This window comes from Alligator mississippiensis, chromosome 8 (genome assembly GCF_030867095.1).
Source record: "Alligator mississippiensis isolate rAllMis1 chromosome 8, rAllMis1, whole genome shotgun sequence".
NCBI lineage: Eukaryota > Metazoa > Chordata > Crocodylia > Alligatoridae > Alligator > Alligator mississippiensis.
In genome coordinates this window covers 76582814-76605548 of record NC_081831.1, presented here as the reverse complement: position 1 = coordinate 76605548, position 22735 = coordinate 76582814, and the positions used below count along the sequence as shown (strand labels likewise).

General features: G+C 40.4%; 1 long non-coding RNA gene across 1 annotated transcript in view; it reads right to left on the bottom strand.

The window, feature by feature from the left end:
* The window catches only part of LOC132252177 (uncharacterized), a 40567-nt gene extending 18095 nt beyond the window's left edge, over nt 1–22472 (bottom strand). Inside the window, exons 1-2 of the long non-coding RNA XR_009464017.1 lie at nt 21788–22472; nt 4172–4221 (exon numbers count right to left, since the gene is read on the bottom strand). This is a non-coding gene — a long non-coding RNA (uncharacterized LOC132252177). The remainder of the gene's footprint in view (nt 1–4171; nt 4222–21787) is intronic.
* Between the last annotated feature and the right edge of the window lie 263 nt (nt 22473–22735).

Below are 22735 nucleotides of genomic sequence, written 5' to 3'. Positions count from 1 at the left end.
AGATAATTCAATTGGTCCACAGTTTGTGTGTTCACCAAATCTATGCCCCTAAAAACATAGAGGAATTATGTAGGCTGGCAGAAGTTTCTGAATTCAAACGAGGAGAAATTCAGACTAACGCTCGGAAATGCTTCCTGCTATTTGCTCGATGAGATCATGGAACAATTTCAAGTAGCCATTCATGGAGGGCTGTGGCTGTGGGATTTTCCTCTGAGGATGGAAATGTGTGGAATGCCAGCAGGCAGCCAGTGCACCATTTCACTCCCACAGAAACCCCGGCTCCAGGGCACGGCAATGCATGGGTCATGTGCGAGCCCTGCACCCTAAAGACAAGGTACAAACTGCAAGAAGGAAGGCAACAGGTCAGCCAGTAAATGGCAAGCTACTGTACGGATGCTCAGGGAGAAAACGGGTCATTTCACTCTCCTACCAGGCAGAATTTTGCTAAGTGAATTAGATTATTAAATTATTACTTGCATCTCAGTAGCATCCAGCAGCCCCAAAGTCATGGACCAGGACCATTTTGTGCCAGGCACTGTACAAGCGCAGAATAGAAACTACATCCCCAAGGATTTACACTCGAAGTAAAGTAACATATTCAAATGTACCTTTATAAGGCTTGTACAGCTCATGCTCATTAGCAAAACTTTGATTGTTAACTCCCTCCTCCATTGACTTGAAAAGTAAAGTACAGCTGCTTTCTATTCTTTTCCCTGCTTAATCTATTTGCATAGTTTTTAGCAGCTTTGTCTTCTTCCCTCTCTGTCTCTCTGAGATACTGCTGAAGCTCTTTTTCGGTCTCTGCAGTTTTCCAGCTGTAGTGCTAGAACCTAGATCCTCTTCGCTTTCTTCAAGAGACCTGATTGTATATGCCCTGCACCAGGTATACTAGACAACACAGCAGGGGCAGGGTTTGTTTTTTAAAAAAGGGGGTGATGGTGGAGGGTGGAAAGGGTGACAAACAGCATCTGGAGAGGGACAATATGGATGTGGGCATGAGGCATTCAGTGCAAGCTCGACTTATGCTAGAGAGTCCATGGAAGCGTAACCCAGAGGTAATAAGGAAGAAATTTACTCCAGACAATAGTTAATCACCTTGCAGGTCCTGGGAAGCTTTTCATACTAAACTGTGGGTTACAAAGAAGTGCTAGTTATCCAAGAACAACTGGGTATAAACATAATTAGAGGTTGGGGTTTTGTTTTTTTTAGGATAATGGATTTTGTTGCTAATCAATTCCCCATGGACCATTTTATTTATACTTAGTGTTCCCCAAACCCCAGTGATAAAAAAAAAATCAATATTCAATAACACATTCATTCTATCCATGGCTTTTTAAGAATAATCAATAATCTTAATGTTGACTCTGAGCTTTTAAAATACAAAGCACTTGGTTCGTAAAGAACCCTTACCATTCAGTGGTGAGGATCAGGCATTTTTAAGTCCCACTATAGAGCCGAGCCTCCGCACAATACACAACTATATTGAAGAGTGCAGAAATGCGTGTGCTACTTGAAGAACTGCTGCTGTACTCCTCTCTACATGGGTCACAAGGTAATCACAGTAATCTCCATGCATGTACTGCTAATAACATAAACCAGGCAGCTGTATTTAAAATAAAAAGTCTACGAATGAAATGAATAGCTTAGATAAATTGGAATAATTTTATCTCCCAGGCAATTGAAAGATTCCTTTAAAAGTAGTCCTGAATCTATCTGCCTGTTTTAATTCTTGCAAAGGCAGAACTACTATTGATTGCAATGAGAATTGCACACATTTCGTGCACACAGGTATTTGCCTGAAACAATAAGAGAAATGAATACATCCTAAGGATGATCACCAGGGATCTGGGTTTCCCATTTCCCATGTAAAAATGAAAAAAACCCATGGATTTACCCTTTTACCTGTGAAAAATGTCTTTTTTTTTATTTTAACAGAGAAACGCATGAATTTTTCTCTTTTTGCAGTGTGCTCTCTGCAGGGTGGCCGAGTTCCAGCCTGCAAGGGGCTGCGGGGAGCGGGAGAAGGGCAGTCAGGCAGGGGATGTCACGTGTACATGCGCGTTCAAACATGCACATCACTGCCAGGCAGCCTGGAGAGCAGAGGTAAGTCTGGCAGTGGGGGGAAGTGGGGATTTGAGGCCCTCATAGGGAGGGAGAGAGGTAGGCAGGGATAGGGATAGGGATGGGGATGGGGATGGGGCTGCTGCCCCTGCTCAGCCAGGGCAATGCTTGGGGCCTGGGTCCAGGTCCAGAATAAGCGGTTACAGGGCCCTAACAGTGAGCGGGACAGAGCCTCGGGTGGCTTGTCCAGCAGGTGGCGGGGGAGCTGGCTCCCCACAACTGCCTAATAAAAACCCAAAATCAAATACCAAAATGTGTAGGTACTAAACATTTATTTTATTATAGCAACTGGGGCACTTGGTAGGCTTCCAAATTGCTTTAAACGTGTAAATATATCAAGAAAACATTGTGTTCAATTGATACCTGTATATATAGTGGTGTTTCATTTTAGTCTCAAATCTTTTTAACAGAGAACTTGCAATTTTTAAACAGAGAATCCCAGGATCCCTGATCACAGACCCTCAGGGTCAGGTGTTCTACTATTATGGGCAAGGTTTTTCTGAGCTGATTTGACTAGATAAAATGAAGGATAAACTAGCAGTAACCTGAGTCTTGGTTTCACTGGGGTCTTGGAATTATTTAAACAATTAAACACAATTAAACAATTAAAAACAATGCCCAAGGAACTGAGGCTGAAATCACAATAGCGCTGAGAAAGGTGTCAGGATAGAAACTATGTCTTGTGACTGCTTTAGCATAAAGGAAAGAGAAGAAAAGGGCATCATTATTTTCTTGAAGTAACTGCTTTTTTGGAGCAGAAGGATACAGACAGACTGGGACTTTTACTGGAACTCAGGTTGCTTGAGTTAACTAATGGATCAGGTGCTGAAGTCCAAAGACAGAGCGGGGCATCTGGCAAGGTAAGCACCAGGACAGATGGTGTTTGCTTGAAAAGACACAAGAGGAAGAAGGAACAACTGTTTACTTGTCTACTCAAGGAGCACAGGAAGAAAACTGGGAAGCGGCTAATTCCTCATCACTGAGGTGGTGAATAAAAATGTCCCATCCTGGAAGCATAAAAAAAAAAATTGTTAGCGTGATAAGGTAGGTCAAGGCAGGCAAGGTTCTTTGGGTAGATGTGATATCTTTTATTAGACCAACTAAAAAGTTGGGGGAAAGTTTTTTTTCCAATTATTTAGCTGGTCTAATAAAAGATAGCACATCTACCCAAAGAACCTTGCCTGCCTATGTCCTCAGACCAACACGGCTACAACCACCAGCCCTGCAAGGTAGGCCAAGAGCACTTTTAACACCTTTTATCACCTTTGATGATCTAGGTGAACTGAAGCAAGATCGAAAACATTTTTTTTTGTCATATATATTATAAATAGATGAGTTTCACCAATGACTTCACAGATGCCTCTCCATACCAACGATAAGACCTGTGACACGCAATGATATTATAGAAAAATTCTTTCGGGAGAATGGGGCTGTTAGAAATAGTCAAACAACATTATCTAAAGCCCACTAAAAAATAAAGCCTACTGATGTAGACTTTGGAAAAAGTCCTCATCACTTAGTTATGTATAGCAGGGTTCATGGCAGGAAATACTTGGTACACCCTAGTACTAGATTAAGAAAATGTAGTGGCATACCAAGGAAATGGCTGCAAATGGAGATAAAATGCTGTGAAAGCAGTCAAGAATCATAGTAATCAATGAGAAAGTTGCTAGGTAGCATAGATAATATTATTGGAGTCTGTTGCAAATCACTTACACTGAATTGCAAGTGTAAAAATTGCGGATTGTCCAGCAGAAGATACTTTCCAACTGCAATGAGTGAGAATTGCTGTAATTCACTGCTTTCTGGCTTTCTCAACTTCACAGTGACCCCAATCAACACGGAAGCATTTTAAAATAACCCAAACACGAATATTAAACTCTCGCGTTACAATAGTTTGTTAGTGCTGAGTAAGACGGAAGGAGGCTTCTCTCAACTCTTCGTAAGTGAAATGCGATCAAATAATATTCAGATGCCAGTTTCATTTCCACCAAAAAAAAAAAAAAAAATTGCCTGGCCACACCAATAAAGCACCTTTTCTGTTACCTACCGAAAAGATCAGCGCCGGTGTCAATTCCAATGTAGCAGTTTGCGGGTTCTCTGTAAGAGAAAGTGTGCGAGATGTCAAAAAGCTGGTGGGAGGGAGCGGGCTTGCTGAAATCTCTATAGATGGGGACTGACACTTAAGAAACAGGCTCAGTTTTCCTGCTGCCACCCACACTCTGCCTCTAGCTACAAGGGGAAAACTCCACTAGGGAGATGAAACAAAATAAGGAATAAAATAAGTTGGATGTTCCCTCTATTTGAATTTGATAATAATAATAATAATAAAAATTTTAAAAATCTCAGCCATATCTCAGCACATACGATTCAGCCCTACTGTCTTTAGCGAAATGGTAGGTAGCAAAATCATTCCAAACCTGCTCATAATACATAAACTTGACTGAGAAAAAAAATATCAGTTTGGAAATCTTCTTGCATTTAATTTTAGTGGATTGGCCAATACGCGAGGAATATTTATAAATAAAACAGGTTGAAGATTAAAGACGATAAAAAAGTAGACAGGCCATGATTTAAAAAAAAAAAAAAAAAAGAGAGAGAGAGAAAGAAAGAAGAAGAAAGTACTGAAAACCTCTGGACTGTAAACCATCCAGCCAACATAGGTCAAATGTGAGCAGGCTAAACTGAACTGAGAAATATTCCCAGCTGAGGGAGAAGTATTTGGTAAATCAAACTGTGCTTGTAGTGAAATGCATGCCACCTGCTTTTGCCAGCAAGACGTGTTATAAAACAAAAGTGAAGGCCCCTGCGGGTTGTCACTTAGTCTGGAAAACATTGTAATGAAACTATAAGCCTCTGTTATCCTTTCTATTGATTGCATTAGATGAAACAGTAAGTAAAGGATGCCTTGCCCTTTTATAGATTATTGTTTCCATTTTTTAATACTGTGATCAGTACCAACCATCCTGTTAATCACTAATGTTTTCTCATTACTGGCAGCTTTACATTCACACTGGATCATATGCAAGTTTATACTGTATATAATGTTTTTTTAGATCAAAAAAATCTCAAGGACTGGAAGATATTCAGCATCTGCAGACAAGGTCATGGTAGCCGAATAATAAATCAGCAGTATACTGTGAAAGAAAATGTGCCACATCTAGTTCATCAATAAGGAGTGCATGAGTAAGATGCAGCTATCTGAGCAACCATGTTATACTAGCCAATTGTATGTTTGTTAGCGTGTAAAATAACAGACATGAAACAGGAGCCAATGCTCAGAAACCCCATTACTTTAAAGGGCTTTTATGAGAGAGACAAAAGCAAGCGCTCAGAAGTTAGCTGGCAGATTCCAGGTTGCCCTGCAGCCGTAATTCAGCCTTCTTGCGCATTATGGTACACTTTGTATTACATAACAATATACTTTTTTTCCAACCATGCTACTGTTCAGTACTTCAGGTTCAGGATGGATGATGCTCAGTGCTCATGAAATGAAGCCGCCAGTCCCTGGTTCTTTTTATTCTCCATGTGTGGTGCACGTTTTATTTACTGCATACTGCATACATCCCACTGAGACACTCAACATGGAAATATTCATTTTCTCATGGTTTTTTTCCTATACTGCTCATCACTGTAACTACTTGAGTACTTTATAAACTTTAATGATCTTCACAAGTCCTGTATGAGGTGAAAAAAATATGATTCCCCTCCTTTTTACAAATGGTAAAATGAGGCACAGAGAAAGGGAAGCTAGCAAAACTGTCACCAAAATATGGTACCTTTATGAGCTGACAGTCAAGTTAGATCACTGGTGCCTAACTTGGGCAGAGTAGTTAGCATTTTTATAGCACTTTATGGTTTCTAAGCATTGAAATGTGCTTTGGCTCAAAGCTTCATGTATAACAAAGAAAAAGTATTAAAATAAAGATAAAAAAGCCAACATGGGAATGTACTGAAGTTCAGAAATTTATTCCCATATAAAATCTCAATTTAACTGTATGTCTTACTGAGTAGCGTATATATAGCTCAATAGGAAAAACTAGGAGATGGTACAAGTATAACAAACAATGAATATGCAAACGATACAGAAACCAGAATGATCAAAACCAGGGAATAACTTTGTGAACTAATACTAACTCTTATTGGCAGGGTCAAATTCTAATTAGGGGTAACTCTGCTGGTTGAGCTAGCAAGTTCATCCATAAAGGGAATCAACTCTGTGGTCAAAAAACACTATCCTCTACCAATTTCTTTCAAATCCCATCTAACTGCCTTCACCTGTTATACCACTGACAAGAGTAATATGGTTTTAAATCATCTCCCCAGTCAAGGAAGGCTAACTGGAACAAGTAAGTGGGGCCCTCAAATTGTAAGGTGTCTGCAATAGATTTGATGGTAGAACCATATGAAGGTGACTTTCACATGTTTGAGTGTTCATTCAGTTACTTTGATTCTGTTCTCCAAGCAGATGAAACACAGCTTGTGATTTCATCTTGAAGCGGTCATTGGTTCCAGAAAAAATGCTTAATACTGTCCATGTAGTTTAATACTTGCTCTCCCATCCTCAGAAACTCCTTGCAGAACCATTCCCTGGGAGTTGCACCATAGTGTATAGAATTGAGATGGATCTCCTGGGTCACCCGGTCCCTTCCCCTGTATCACATAAACTCTGTGATCACATAAACTCGGTCCCTTCCCCTGTGTCCTATAAACTCTTTCATTAACTCATCAATCCCTCACAAAAGTGGTTAGGCTATACTGGGAGTTTACCCAACTGGGTAGTTAGTACTTTTTACAGAAGCACCAATCTGTGGCTTCAAGTGCTTAAATAACTTTGTGAATCTGTCCCTTTGTCATCTCATCATCTCAGTACTGCTCCCAGTAGCCATACCACGCTTAAAAATGTCTGGGACTGTGGGCACATCTACATGAGATGCTTACTGCGCAGTAGCGTGCCAGTCAAAAACCAAGCTAATACGCTACTGTGCAGTGTTTTTAGGCTACTGTGCAGTAAGAGTCACAAAAAAACCATGCACTGGGGCTACTGCACAGTAACTGTGGTACTGTGTATTTAGCTAGGACTTCATTAAGCAAATACTAAACTAAATGTGCAGTAATTACTGTGCATTAATGAACATGTAGGCATGCCCTGTGTCTATGAATCATCCTCATAATATGGATTTTTTTTTGCATATTAATCCCTTGCCTGTTTAAGAGCAAACAGAAGAGAGGGTGGTATGACACGGGCTAATTGACACATGGTTGGTCTACCAGTCATGCTCCTTCTGTGGTAGTTAAAGACCTAAACTCCACAAAGTGGGTAAGACACACTTTGCTTACCTTTGCACGATTTGATATAAAAATAAAAGATATGTTATGGGATGCGGAGGTCTGGAATGCCGTCACACCAATAGATGAGTAAAAACCAACAGAAAACTGATCATAATGTGATAAATTAACAAAATAAAGAGATGGTAGCTCTGGTGATGCAACAGCTCCATACAAGGAGCAGTCAAATCCTTAAAATAAACTTAAGAAAGGCTGTCATCATGAACTGATAGTGTGACATTTGTGACCTTTTGAAGCCAGGCAAACCAATGTGGTTTCATTTCACTTTGGCTTTGACCTGGGTAGTTTTACTTTTGTGTTATAACATCTCTCAGACCTCAAAATAAAACCTGGTAGAACTATCTGAATTTTACCTGGTTGTCTCAACTCTAAGAAAAGCTTCAACCTTTGCTAGGTGTCTGTGCAAAACTGTAACCTCCTCATGTTCACTTAAAAGGTGTAGGGAACATATTGGCAAACACTGTCTGATTTTGCACTGAAGTCAGAACCAGGAGAGTTTTCTAAACAGTAGGATGCAGTCAAAGTCAGGACTTGGATTTTGGCTCTAGGTGTTCATTTACAAATGAGCAATTCATCATGTGAACCAGAAGGGAAATAGCTCCAGGTTTGTGTCATACTGTTGTGATATGAAGAACTTCTCTTTGACATGACTTTGCTGTAGACCTAATACCAATGAAAATAGAAAAAGTGAAAAAGCAGGAGGTGAGTTTTGATTTCGGTTTTTCACGCTGTTCTGTTTATGAGGAGAGAGAGGTTAATACACGTCAATATGTTTAATTCAGCCATACAAATCAGAATGGCCTCTGGTGGGGTACAACTACTCAGGAAGGGAAGGCCTTTTTTAATGTGGTCTCAAATAGTGGATGTTTTCACAGGATTGAGCCAATAATGACTGGGGAGAAAAACCTAAGGGAATAAGTTGAAAAAATTTTGAGTCTTTTAAGGCTGAGTTGGACAAAACAGTGAAGTCAGAGGAGGAGGCCTTTATTGGCCGATCAAGAGAACCTAACATTTTTCACAACTTTGAATACTAATATTATGTCATGGTCCCAAAGTTTTCAATCAACCCAGGAAATACTATAACTGGAACAAATTTATAAATAAAAAACAATTACTTTTCAAACAAAGTCCAACTTAATCTTCAAACAAAGTAAAGAAAAGAATTATTTAGTATTTTTAAAGGCCTCTGGCTGGAATCTCTTCTTATATACAGTGATCTTATAGTGGGAAAGGGATACGCAATCATTGAAAACAGATTTCAAGGGAATTATTTGGGTTGTTTTACTCCAAAATGGGGTGGGTGGGGAGTGAGGAAGTATATGGGAACACATGTTAAACAACAACAATCTAACACATCCAAATGAAATGTATATACTAGTTTAAAAAAAAAAAAATCTTGGAATTAAATACATATGTTCCTTGCATGCTAGCATACTAATTTAATGATGGTCTTTACAAATACATTCATGTTTTTTAAGAAGCTCAAAAGGACTGACTAAAATTAGTAATATTCCACATAAATATTCTGCCTTTGATACACAACAAGATGGTAGTCCAGCTACTACTAAACATGCATTTCAGGGACAGAAGGAATGCCTATGTTAGCCTGACCTCTCTAAGTCTTACTCTCTGTGTACAGATACAGTATATAGTTACTAGAGGATTATCTTGTTTTAATATTTAGCTGTAAAAGATAAAATACACGGTGATATACTCAATTGTCTAGTTCTTTGCAACAGGATTACAAAATATTTGGCTTACATCTTGTTACACCAAGCAACTAAGCAACTGGATCCAGATTATCTTGGTGAGAACAGAGAGCAGGATTCTTGCACTGCCTCTTGGGAGATGGATTATGTAAGCACCATCTCCTGTTTTGTCCAGAAGTGAATAAAAGCAAGAATAGAGTCCTATACCTGTTGTCACATGTGCTTCCCAATACATCAGCTTCCTATACTGCGCGCGCGCACACGTGTGTGTGTGCGTGTGTGCGTGTGTGTGTGTGCGCGCGCATGCTTGTTTGTGTCTGGACAGATTTAAGACTCCAGTCATCTTGGTGCTTCACATCTTTTGGGAGGTGGGGTCAAAATGGCTCCCTCCTATCTCCATCCTCCCACACAGGAACTGCATTGCCATAAGGGAATACAGAGGAACTGTCTGCCGCCTACATCCCTTTGAATGGGGAAGGCTTGAGGCAATGCCATCTGGCCCCTGAGGATTACTGATTGGACGCAGTAATTCTCCCCTATTGGAGCAAATCCAAAATAAGTAGAAAACAATGGGACAGTCCCTCTTGACTTTGATTGATCGATCAGGGCAATTCAGAATTTATAAGACATTGCCTGAGCATTTATTTCAAAATTGCACATGAAGCTGGTGGTATATTTTAAAGTTATAGAAACAAACATGGCCAGTAGGTTTTTCCATTAACAAGAGTTATAGATATGGATCACTAGGAGCACTATACTTATGTAGTGGAAGCCAATAGTTTAAGTCATCCAAAAATAATGGAATAGCCACTCTCCCCTCTATTACTCCCAATGGCATTAGGTCTAGACAAAGTCACATCAGAGAGCAGCAGTTAACACCAGAGCAATATGACACAAACCTGGAGCTATTTCCCTTTTGGTTCACATGATGAATGGTTCATTTGCAAATGAACACCTTGAGCCAAAATACGAAGGCTGAGTTTGCTTGCATCCTACTATTCTGAAGAATGATTGCAATGACAATATCTATTGATATTATGTAGGAGCCCACTGTGATTTGTCATTGAATAATTTAATTTGTTAGTAGTTAATATTCACAGACTATCGACCTCTAAATTAAATCACATTTCAAGATGCTCAAATTCTATTAACCTTTGTGTTTGTTAATACAGGCTGATATTCAGAAAGCCATATATTTTGTTAAGTCTGTAGCTAATTTCTGGGAAAGGGGAAAAGAGTTTGCAGAATTGAAACAAAACCTGCTCTCCTGGGCTAGGGACAGAAATTACACATAAATCGGTATAAGTAATCAGAAACCGGTGCAAATCTGTAACACAACAGAAGTTCAATGCACATAAACTGCTTTCAAAGTGGCCAAACCATTTTAAGACAAACCTGGATGGATGTAGTATCAAACTTAACTGATTTAGGTTAAATCGGTTTCTTGAACTTCGGTCCCAGTTCCCCTCCAGATTCAAGTTAACTCACAGCCCCCAGCATCCCAGGATGCTTTGCATATCCCACACAAACTCTCCCCTTCCCCACCCCCACATGGTGGGTGGCTTAACCTTAGCCCAAGCTGTCTGCTCCAGCTGAGCAGGGAGGTGTGCTCTAGGGCCCCCTATCTTCTACCGTGGGCCACTGCAGACATGTGGATGCATTTCTGGAATCAAAAGTGAATATCTGTTCATTTGCTTATGGGTTCACTCTACACAGCTTAGACTAACCTGCAAAGACTGCATCGATTCAGCCTCAGGCTTTTTGTCTGTGTGTACTTAGCACTGGTATTCAATAATGGGAACATCATCCTGAGAAAAGTGTATTTTAAAACTGGGGAGGTCTCAATGGTTTCCTTTGCATCACTGTATCCTCCTCAGGTTAGTCCATATTTTCAATGTGAAGCCTGAGATTGTGGCTTTAGCTCGAGGTCAGTGTGTGTACCCGTGTTTCCCCAGAAGCAGAAGTATGGTTCTGAAGCATGATGCCCTTCCCTCATCCATTACTGTGCTGAGAGGGGAGTAAGCGGTATTTTACGTGGCTCAGCTTTGTTGGCTGCTGAACTGGGAAGCGATTGAAGCTTCCTGCTCCTGTGCGTACAGACCCATGGTTCAGGTACCCTGTGGCATAAAGGAGAAGTTCTTCCTCTCCTGCTGAGGAGTACACCCCAAGTTACAATGAAGATGCTAAGCTAAATATATTTATTATAAGCAACAAATTCATAACAGGGCTGATTTGAATGAAATACCAAATACAACCCCCTTTAGCACTTGAGGAGATTACACGTTTCCACAAATTATCCACGCATACAGTACTGGAGTGCAGCTTGTTCAATTTTCTGATCCAGCCCCGGAAACCTTTCCTCACATAAGCGTATCATTCTAGTTATGCTTTTACATATTGACAATACTGTGTCTACATACATACATTTCCAAATCCTTGCGATGTATCTTCGCTCTCTCAATCAACACTGTGGCTGCCAAATATGGACCTTAAATATATTTTCTTGCTTAGGATACATCCCATGGTTCTGGAAACAGAACTAATTTTACAAAAAGAATAAGGCTGTGTACTACATAGGAGTGAATGTCTCATTTTCCTATAATATTCTCTCTAGGACTAGATGAGCACAAGAAGAATTTTGAAAATGGCCTCCCCAGTACACAACGCATGAATTTAAAAACTTCATTACCAGGCACTGCATACATGCCTATAGTGTATCATGACTCGGAGTGCTAAATGGATCATTTTAAAGCTATTGGGAAGGGGGGAAAAAAGGCATCTGAGGCTCTAAGAGTGTGCAGGAAAGAACATCTGATGATTATGCCCTAGACTACAGATAAACTGGTTCATTTGTCACGATGCTATCAGGGAAAAAACCTGATCATTTTAGTATCTTTTTTTAACTCAAAAAAAGATTAAATAAGTATTTTCAATAGCTTTAGACATTCAAAGCAAATGTAAGAGAATTCTGGGTGCCTTGTCTTATCATGAAAGTTGCAAGCAAGAGATGGCACAGTCTACAAGCTACAAATTGACATTCCCACAGGAATGGGCATAAAGCTGCTTGCAAAATATCTAAAACAGGTCAAAGATGCCAATTACAATACGATACCAGTGTTTCTACCACTGTAAGGGATTTCTCACTGTTTGAAAACAAAAATCCTTTCACAAGCCCGTCTCTGAGTGCTTTATTACAACTTTACTCAAATAGTCATGCTTTCACCAATTAATTTCCTGCATTTTCATTTGGATGTAAGGTTTTATTTGAAGGAAACTGTGATTAGGAGAGCAAATTCCTTTGAGCCCAGCAGGATAAACAGATAAATACGTTCCAATTAAAGGACAGGTTCCTGATGGACAACATAATTTGTATTTCTTAGTTCCAATGTCTGGTGCTTAACAGATCATTCTGACATGTTTTATTATATGCAGACAAGCTACCCTACTACTCCTCTTGATTCAAATATATTGAAATGAAGCAAAATACATGGATGATGGAATAAAAGCATTCTCCTTCAGTAAAATGTGTTACCTTCTAATAACCTAATCTATTTGGCAATCATTCTGGGGAAAGAGAGCACTGTGAAACATTTTAGCAAATCACCTCTTGTTCTATTCATTCTTTTATGGCCGCATCTACACATGCAATGGGCTGCACTGTAACCGGTGTTACTGCACAGTACTGTCACCACACAGTTTTTGCCCAATGCTACTACACAATAACAATGAGCTACTGTGCAGTAGCTCATTGCTACTGCACCTTAGCATCTCATTTAGACACCCCTTAGGTGTCATTATTATTCAGTTTAATGATTTTACATATACATATATACACATATATATGTATACGTGTATATATATATATCTATATATATCTATATAGATATATATGTGTATACATATATAGCTATATATCTATATAGAGATATATATTTATCTCTCTCTCTCTCTCTCTCTCTCTCTATATATATATATATACCATTGTCCTTTCTTTCTAATAAAACACGGAATTCTTCATTTTCTGCTGGAGACTTATTAATAATATATTTCTATTTTATTAGGATGGCAATTTGGATATTTTTTAATTGATCAACAATGGTGTGACAGGAAAAAAGGCAACTCCGTCAATGACAGTAACTCATATTCTTCCCTCCTCTCTCCATTTAAAAACCATTAAATCTTGCTCCAGTTATAAAACATGGAAAAAACTGAGAATTTCTATAACATCCCATTGTTCAACAGTCCAGGAAGTGCCTATATTTTGCCAGTGTCTTTTCAGGTGTGATAATTTGAAATAATGATTTGGAGTCAAGTCCTTGGTTGGCTGGCCTGCCAAGGACTTCCTCCAAATAACAATTTGGTAGCATTTACATTCACAGGTACTTCCTTGTTACCATTCAAGGGGCTATTCTCTTAGAAATGTGCTTTTGGATCTAGACATTGAGGCTGGTTTCCTAAAGAGACAGGCCTATCAAGAGATAGGCCTGAAAAGTTATAGTCTTATTATTCTTTCTTTTTTTCTTTTTTTTTTAAGAGCCAGGAGCTGGGAGAGCAGGCAGGGCAGCCATTGAGAGCAGGAGAAAGATGGGGCTGATTCAGAAATGTGGCCGATTCAGCAGTGGCCAAATCTCCAAATCAGATTCGGGTGAATTGATTTGAGACAGTGATTTGAATCACCAAATCCAATCACTGTCCCTTGAATTGGTCGAATCCAAATCCAAAGTGAATACCAGCTGCTTCACACAGGCCTAGATCCATACTTGTATTACATGAAAATATCACAGGATTACCCTCTAGAGATAAGCAGCAGTTTTCCAATCAGAATAGCCCAACAGCAAGTCATGAAGGCTGTTAAAACTAACTGCAATAGAAGACTGATTGTTTTCCACCCCAAACATGCATTGCTTTTTCATACTTCCAAAAAGCCTATTTGTTCCTTACCAGCAAATCAAGCCTTACTGTGACCAACATGTATATTTAGTAATATTCATGGACTGACTTGCAGAAAGAAGAGGTAGTGCAGAGACACCTCTGAAATTCCCATTAGTAGTATTACCAGCAAGTAGGATCATAGCCTTGGAGAGCTATCGCTATGATCTTACATCCTGACCCTTTCTACCATCATTTTTTTCCAAAGAGCATCTCATGCTGCAAACAGGGACGTGAGCAGTAATGCAGTTTGAACTTTACTAACAAGAACTCAATACTTAAGCAAACAAATAAATAAGGAAGCAAACCAACTTTCAGCTTTTTCTTTCCTTTCTGGTGGATTGATTTCCATTTCTGGAGAGAAACAAAAGTCTTGTGGCATCACGGAAGTTTGAAGTTTAATTTTCTCTTGACTTCAGGGAGATATACAGCACCTGTAATAAGCCTCTTGCTTGCCGCTGCTGTATTTTTCAATTATAGCATTTTGTGCATTGGTCTTCAAAGGGTCTGCTCAAAAGCAACTTGAGGAAATGCTCAAAATGGCTATCCAAGTGCTGTCTCTAAAAATTAACATTTAGGCCATAAGCCAGCCAACAACAGAGCTGGAACAAGCGTTTACAGAAAGTCTTACAATATCTCTGAGTGTAACACTACAGAATTTGCTCACTGATCTGTGATTGTTCCTGGAAGTATTGCTGATAGTGCTGGAGGCTTAGGTACATACTTCCTTTATTTACTTACTCATTTTTATAACTATATATTTTTTAAATAGTTATAAAAATAAGTAAATAAAGCAAGTATGTAAAGCTAGAGCTTTGATTATGTATATTTTTAAAAATCGATATGTGTGTGTACATACACACACACACACATGCACACACACACGCACATATATATATATAAAGCTCTAGGAATAATCAGAATATATTCTTATTAACACATATATAACACACACACACACACACATATATATAGTCAACGCTCTAGCTTTACATACTTACTGTACTTAGAGCGTTGACTATATATATGTTAATAAGAATATATATTATTCTTATTATCCCTAGAGCTTTGAAAATACACACACGCACATGCACACATGCATGTACACACACACACACACACATATATTTAATAAGAATAATAATGTAGGACAGCAGCAGGCATGACTTTGAGCCTACTCCTTTATTCTTTATTTAATCCACATTTGCCCAGTTTCTCCCAAAGTGGTTTGTCTCTGTCCTGAGTACAAGCCCTATTAGTCAGGAAAAAGGCAAAATAATTTCTTTACCTGCATCTAGGCCAGCTTTAGTCTGATAAAGCCTTCAAGAACCATGAGGAAAATGGAAGAGTTATTTTTCTGGAAATATACTTTGCATGAATTTTTAATATTCTGACCCTGGATGTTAAAAAAAATCACTCTGGAAATGGAGCTCCATGGTCAGACCCTCCAGAACATTCCCGAAACAGCCCCAGTCTAGTTTTGATCCAAAAGGGAAAATGCCTGTTTTCTGGTTCTCTGCTTGGCCACGTTTATCAGACCCTCCCAGCTGTGAGTGTTAACGGAGGCACCGTGCTATGACACCACGTCAGTTAAAGGAGATGTGGTCGTGTTCTAGTACAGCGTTTCTCAACCCGGGGGTCGTGACTCAAAAGTGGGTCACAAGAATATTTGACAGGGCCCCAAGCAAACTTTAAATATGGATCAACCAACTTGAAAAATGGATTCTCCTTTAAAAGAGAAAAACGTGGGAAACCGTGGCTTTTCCCTTGGCAAGAGTTTCAGCCTGCAAGGGGCTGCTTGGAGCCTCCCCTGCCCCACACACTGGGGGGTGGGGGGGGGCTAGGGCTTGGGGGCGGGGGGCAGTGGGAGCCACTGGGTTGGGACAGGCCATTGATGTTTATAAATGGGTCCAAAAAAAAAAAGGTACAAAAAAAGTTTGAAAACCACCCATCTAGCAAGTCCTTGAGTTGATGCTATGAGATTATCAGGAGACACATGGAAGGTAAGGCACTTGGTGAAGCAATGCTTTACGTTATGAGCTCTACAGCAGTCAATGTCTCACATTTAGATGGCCCCCACACTGCTTACCGCATGACCAGGAGTGCTAGCCAGTACCACAGGCCAACATTCACTGGGGATGCTACAGTTTACAATCCCACATCTACCACCCTGTCCTCTCTTAACACCTCTGTATGGATGATATCACAAGAACTTAATATTATGGAATATTTTTGGTGATCTCACCAGACTGCATAGCATTTTTCTACATGACCCAAGCTGCCAATGTTTCAGAGATGTGTCTCTTTTATTTGCTGTACTGCCTCAGTCCAAACTCAGATTTGGGTCTCATTTTTTGTTTCATGGCTTATAATTTCTGGATGTGGCTTCTACACAAGGGGTTTCCACCTCTGCAGAGCCCCTGGTGGAGAATACATATGTCTGCATACTTCCTAAATCAATATTTTTAATACAAAGGCAGTTCTTTTTAATGCACTTAGAAGTTACCTACAGCTGGTGCCAATAAAAGACATCATTTCAGTGCACAGTGTGCACCCAGAATTACCTTCCCTTTGGCAAGCAGTGTTAGAATAAGAAGAAAACATAGCTGATGATGAGCAATGAAACTAAAAATGCAGCTTTGGCATCACAAAAGCAGAGCAAACCACAGTTAACCTTGGTGCCAACGAGTGTAAGAGCATAAATCCTTAGTGATAGAGAAGGGGCTCTAAAGAAGGCAAGAACTAAAAGAAGAAAGAGACAGGAAGATTCCTCCCCCCCCCCTTAAAAAGTGGCTTACAGTAGATTGATGCATCTTTGTAACTAGAGGGCTTGGGAACAAAGGGAAGATGGAGAGCTCACAATAAATTTTGCTGTAGGGGAGGGTGACAAGAGAAAGAGAAATAAGACTGTGATGGAAGCAGAGGAAGCCTTGCAGACACGCACCATATAAAATATAGACAGATAGCTCTATTGGAGAGGGAGAACACATACAACGGACACATGTCCCTAATGGGAAGCAGTTTCTAGTGCACACAGTGCTTTATAATACTGACTTTTATTGATGCCTAAGGCCTTGTATACACATAAAAGTTGGCTCTCTCTCTAACTGTGCTGGTATGGTAAAGACAATACGATGCCCCACTCTACTCCTCCCCAGTGTAGGCATTAGACAAGTTAGTTATACTGGCATAAAGTGTCCCAGTATAGCATCTTTCTATGCGGGGAAGAGGCATGCTGGTATAAGGCACACTAATACCAAACAACTGCATTGAACCAAGGGATTGTATTGTTACAAGCACATCAATAAAAAAAAAAATCATATCCCTATACAAACTGCACATGTAAAACAGGCCTGCATAGTTTTACCACATTACACTGAATTATTCACACAGCACCAAAAGCTCGTAACAGTTGATTTTTGCAAAGACATAGAGCTTTGCACTTTCCACATGGGGCACATATGTTTTCATGTGGTGTCTGCCTGGAAAAAGGATGCTGACTGTTCCAGAGTGAGACCTTGAATATTATTACATCCTTGCAACATTATGTTGGGGTCCAGGCCAAGGTGCTTCTAAGTCCAATCCCTGAAACCAGTTGCTAATGCCCTCTGGGTTATGTCAGGTTTCTACTTCATATGAACACGGGGTAGGATTCTCAATAATTTCCTGTGTAATTAGACACATCCAGACAGACGGTGAAAGTGATTACAGTCACTCTCTCAAAAAAAGGCACCGACATCATTTCACTGAGCAAAATAAACCAGTTCAGGAGACCTTACGACCATTTGGCGTTCCTTATATACATACAACCGCATACTGTAGACAGGAACTTGGCTCTCCCCAGAACAGCACTGCTGTAAACCCATCACTGTAAATGCGCTGTGTAAGTGCACGGGTCAGTAGACTCCTTTGAATGATTCCATTTGCCCGTGAGGTGGATAAGCAGCTCTTGAGTAACAAGATGCATAAATGTTTTTTGCTGCAAGCAACCTTTGCAATGCCAGTGAAGCAGTTGACTCCTCTCTGGCCTCAGGGACAAATGACACTAGATACCCACAATAAGTTGGATACCGTTATTCTTGTCTGAACACATATGTGGGATCCCACTTTTGCATCCGGACACGGGCTCGAATCAGATGCTTCACAACTGGGGCTGGAAAGTAGGTTTACTTGCAATGGGTGCAATTTAAATGCTAGGGAGACAAAGAGGGAGACTGAAGGCAGTCAACCAACAAGAAATCACAGGCTGTAAAGCTGGGTCATAACCCTTTCTTTTACAGTTGTTTGTCGGTTGCTTTCTTGCTACTACTCTGCTCTTCTGACCCATGCCAGGCAAGTTGCACCAGTTCACGTCTTGTCACATAATTTCCCATGGCAACTCTCAGATGCTCAGCTGATGTAAATCCTGTGTCACCCCATGCTTGAACTATGCCAATTTAACTGAGGATTTGGACCTTATAAATGTGACCAGATGGCTATAAATACTTACAATCTAGAAAAGAGAATGCAAAGGAACAGAAATCAGGATAGGAAATAATGAACTGCGTGGTAAAGCATGTGTCCCATGTCTTGCTAGTTCTGTGATGATATTGTTATTGGATTAATTGAAGCTAAGAAGGAAAGAAGCATTTCAGTCAACTGCATTATTATGAAGGGCTAATATTTCTGGAGGTTTCTATTGCCTTTGTTATATGTGATCGACTAATCATGGAGAGCCAGATATTGATGCCCCCTTTCCCCCCTGCGATTCATGATGAACAGCATTTACTCTTGTGAGCAGTTCCATTGATTCACCAATGATCAAAATCAATGAGCCTGCTCATTAATCAATGGCATCTATTAAACATACATCAGAGTGTCAGAGTCTGGGCTATTAGAACTGCCAAAGTATCCCCACATGATATTTTCAGCGAAGATGGACAAGGGAGACAGAACAGCTTGGTCTAGATGTTGATTCTTGTTTGGCTCCTAACAATGGGAGCCTTGCAGGTTCCTTGTGTCATTCAAAAAAGGATACCCCGGGTTATGAAAAGTGTCATTGGATCTTTATTTACTGTGCAGAGATGCACTAACTTATTGTTTTTAAAGGGAAGTCCTATAAATTCTTAATAAAAGGAAACAGTGGCATATGGTTTATTTTATTCGTTGTCTCATAAACTGGAAGTATTTATGCAAGTTATTACTGAGTCACCTATAAAAAAAAAATATCTGTGCTGTGATTACTTGAAATTTGCAGTATATTTTTGGCTTGTTCTTCAGTTTTGCAACTCAGGCATGAGCGACTGTCCAGATGAGAGAATGGTGCATCGCTAAACTTAATTGTATAGTGCCATCGAATTTTTGTACATAAGTTACATGCAAATCAGTTTACGAAGCAGAAGGCAATCGAGCTCCTAGTACATTTTGTGGTTGATCACCTACCTGTGTCACAGCCATCTTATGCCATAGTCTACCATAATGGGTCTGAATATGAATGCAGATATTAGTCCAAGACTTCCCCCAATTTACAGCGTACAGCCAGCTGGCCATGTAGGCTGCTCTAATTCACTGCAGATTCAGGGTAGCTTAATGAGCACAGGGTCAAAGCCAGTTCAGCATCATTCCTGCACTATGCTCTTGTCATAAGACATAATTTGGACCTTTTCACTTGTTTTCTACACTGTTGGTGCATCTACATGCGTGCTTTAATGTGCAGTAGCCTATTTTACTGCACATTAGAGCATCACAGCAAAAAACGTGCTAATATGATAATGTGTATTAAAATTAGGCTACTGAGTATAAGGCTTCACTAAAAAAGTGTATGCTTTTGCTACTGCACAGTAGGGCAGTCAAATGCATATTTATTTACTACCTCACATTAGAGGTACTAAATTTAATGCGCAGTAGCTAAAGCACATTAATGAACATGTAGACATACCCTGTTTGTAGAAGCCATCGTTCGCATTACTTCTGAGAGATCATTTTTCCAAGTCTGCTGTGTTGCCATAAGAAGGCCATTTTTTTTTATGCCTGACAAAAAATGGCAGTGCCATGTTAGAAGGAAACAAGTGTAAACAGCATTTTAAAAACAACTCTAAATATTTCGGTTTATTAGGTGACTCTCGCTTCCTAAGCCAAATGCAGTTCTATTTTAGTCGTCGTGCTCTTCTAAAAACGGCCCTGAATTCATTAGGTTTTCCTGAGATCTAAGGTTTCTTACAAATGCTAGGGGTTTCCCTGCAACCCTGCCTCACTGCAATGAAACAGTCATAGAGTGGAAAAAGAGGGATATGCCATTGAATACAGGAGCAAAAGTTTGTCCTCATCCCTTAGAGCTAGACATAGGGGGCCTGGCCCAGTGGTTACTTGCTACAGGCCCCATCGGGGGCAGGCATCAGGACCAAGTTACTGGATCCAAATGGCAATCCAGGGACACATTCTGAACACAGGTTGGGTCCGAGTTCAGGATGCAGCAACCGAGTTACCAGAACCAAAGGAGAAAACCACAAGCTAGTGTCCAGGAACTGAGCAAGCCAAGTCTGGAGCCAAGAAACTTATCCGAGGGGAAATCTAAAGACAGAGTCCAGGGGCAATGTCAATCAGGGTCAGAAATCAGGAAATCTGAGCGTGCAAGAACCAGGAGACTCACCAAAGCAGACCCGAGTCAGTCCTAGAGGCTGCCACCAAAGGTGGGACTAAATGGGTAGCTCCAATCCCAGCAGCCATTCAGGAGGAAGCCAGTTGATTAACTGGGTAGAGTTGTCAGTCAAAAAAACCCCAGGCAGGTGTGATTACCTGGGCAATTAGCCTAGGCCGGCCTTATTAGGGTCCCTGACAGCTTGAAACCATGAAAATTGGGATAGTTAGAGGTCACACATGGACAGAAGTGCTGAGGTTAACAATGGTGGGGAACAGACTGTCTTTGCTATTAATACTCAACTGTCAAAAAGTAATATTTTGCCAGACCCAACATAGGAAAACATGGGATCCTGGTCTTATATTTTAAAATAAGGATCAAGCCACTGCAGGGTTTGGGCTGCAAGCCATTTATGCACAAATTGAATAATCCCATTAGGTCTATTTGTGGAATAAATTACAATCCAATGGGCACATCTACACATGCTATTAATGTGCTTGAATAAACTCCAGCAAAGTTTGGGCTGAAGTCAGCTGCTCCTGGACACACCAGGGTGCTGCAAAGTGCATGTGAAGACCTGAGAGCAGCTGACCTATAGCAGGAGGTCCAGGGGATCAGCCCCGGGGCTCCTGGTAGTGTCAAGGGGCAGATAGGCTGGCAGGGGCATGAGGAGTTACAATGTGGGGCTAGGCAGCAGGCAACCCTTGCACTGTGGCACCTTCATGCCCCAGCCACCCCTATATATGTGCATTTGAGTGCATATAAGTACTCCACTGTACGATACTACTTGTCTCAGGTAGTACTATCCTACACGTGGGGGCACGTGTGGATGTTGACACTTTACTGTGGAGCTGGGGCTAATTAGTCAACTCTGGAGTAAAGTGCATGTGTAGATGTGCTCAATGGGTCTAGTATAACAAAGTGTCTCTGCTTATTAAAAGTGCAAACTCAGGCCCCCGGTAAGTGAGCTAAACTGTGCGACTGAATACTTCTAGTGTCTGGGAATTAAAAGAAGGAAGAAGAAAGGTTCTAATGAGAGATACAGTTTTTGGTTCATACTCACGTTGCTTGTGCATACTACATGCTTGTGTGACCTTTTCCTTCTGTGACTCAACCGTGCCATTGACTAAATGAGTATTTCTCCAGCAGATAATCAGAATGAGGTGGAGAGGTTGGTGTGGAGCTTTTTTGTCTGTGGAGCCTTCTCTTGTACTGGGGAGGTAGCCAACAGAGCCATGGCTCCACCTACCTAAGGAGTGGAGCTTCTGGGTGCCTGGAAGGGAGAACAGGAAACATGCAGTATTTTTTAGAGCCATATAATTACTGCTTTACCCTGTATGTGTAGCATTTAGACCAGGGGTCAGCAACCAGCAGTCTGGGATCCAAATCCAATCTGTGAAGCAATTTCATCTGGTCTACAGAGTTGGCACATCAATGGCAATTTGGCAGAGAGGTGATTGACTAGGTGGCATTTAGCAGCAAATATGTAGGTAGCAAAGCGAACATCAGTGGCCAGGTTGCAAGCAGCAGCCCTCTTTGGACTGAACTGCACTATTTCAACCTGCTTTTCCTAAAACACTGCCAACCCCTGGGTGGGCCAATAGCTGTGCAGTGTTATACAGCTCATTTAGAAATTCAGCTCCTCAGTTTTCATCTTCATTGCAAAGCAAATAAGGTCCTCAAGAGAATAATTTAATTTTGCTTGTACTTATTCTCCCCTTTATTTTCTAAATAGTAAATTGCCTGGTTTTGTATTATTTTTTATGGGGAAGTTTTTTAAAGTTTAAAAAAATTATCTAGTCAATCCCCTATAAAGCATGACTGCTCGGAAAGTCTGCTTTTCAACAGGCTACAATTGACAAGCTACGTAATGGTTAGTTAGACAAGAAACACATGGCAATTAATCTAGTTGGGTTTTTTTTCTAATCTGTTTTCCATACTTTCTATATACGTTAAAAGTTACTCTTTTATTTAAACTGATAAGATAAACCAGCCCTTTTATTTAATTGTT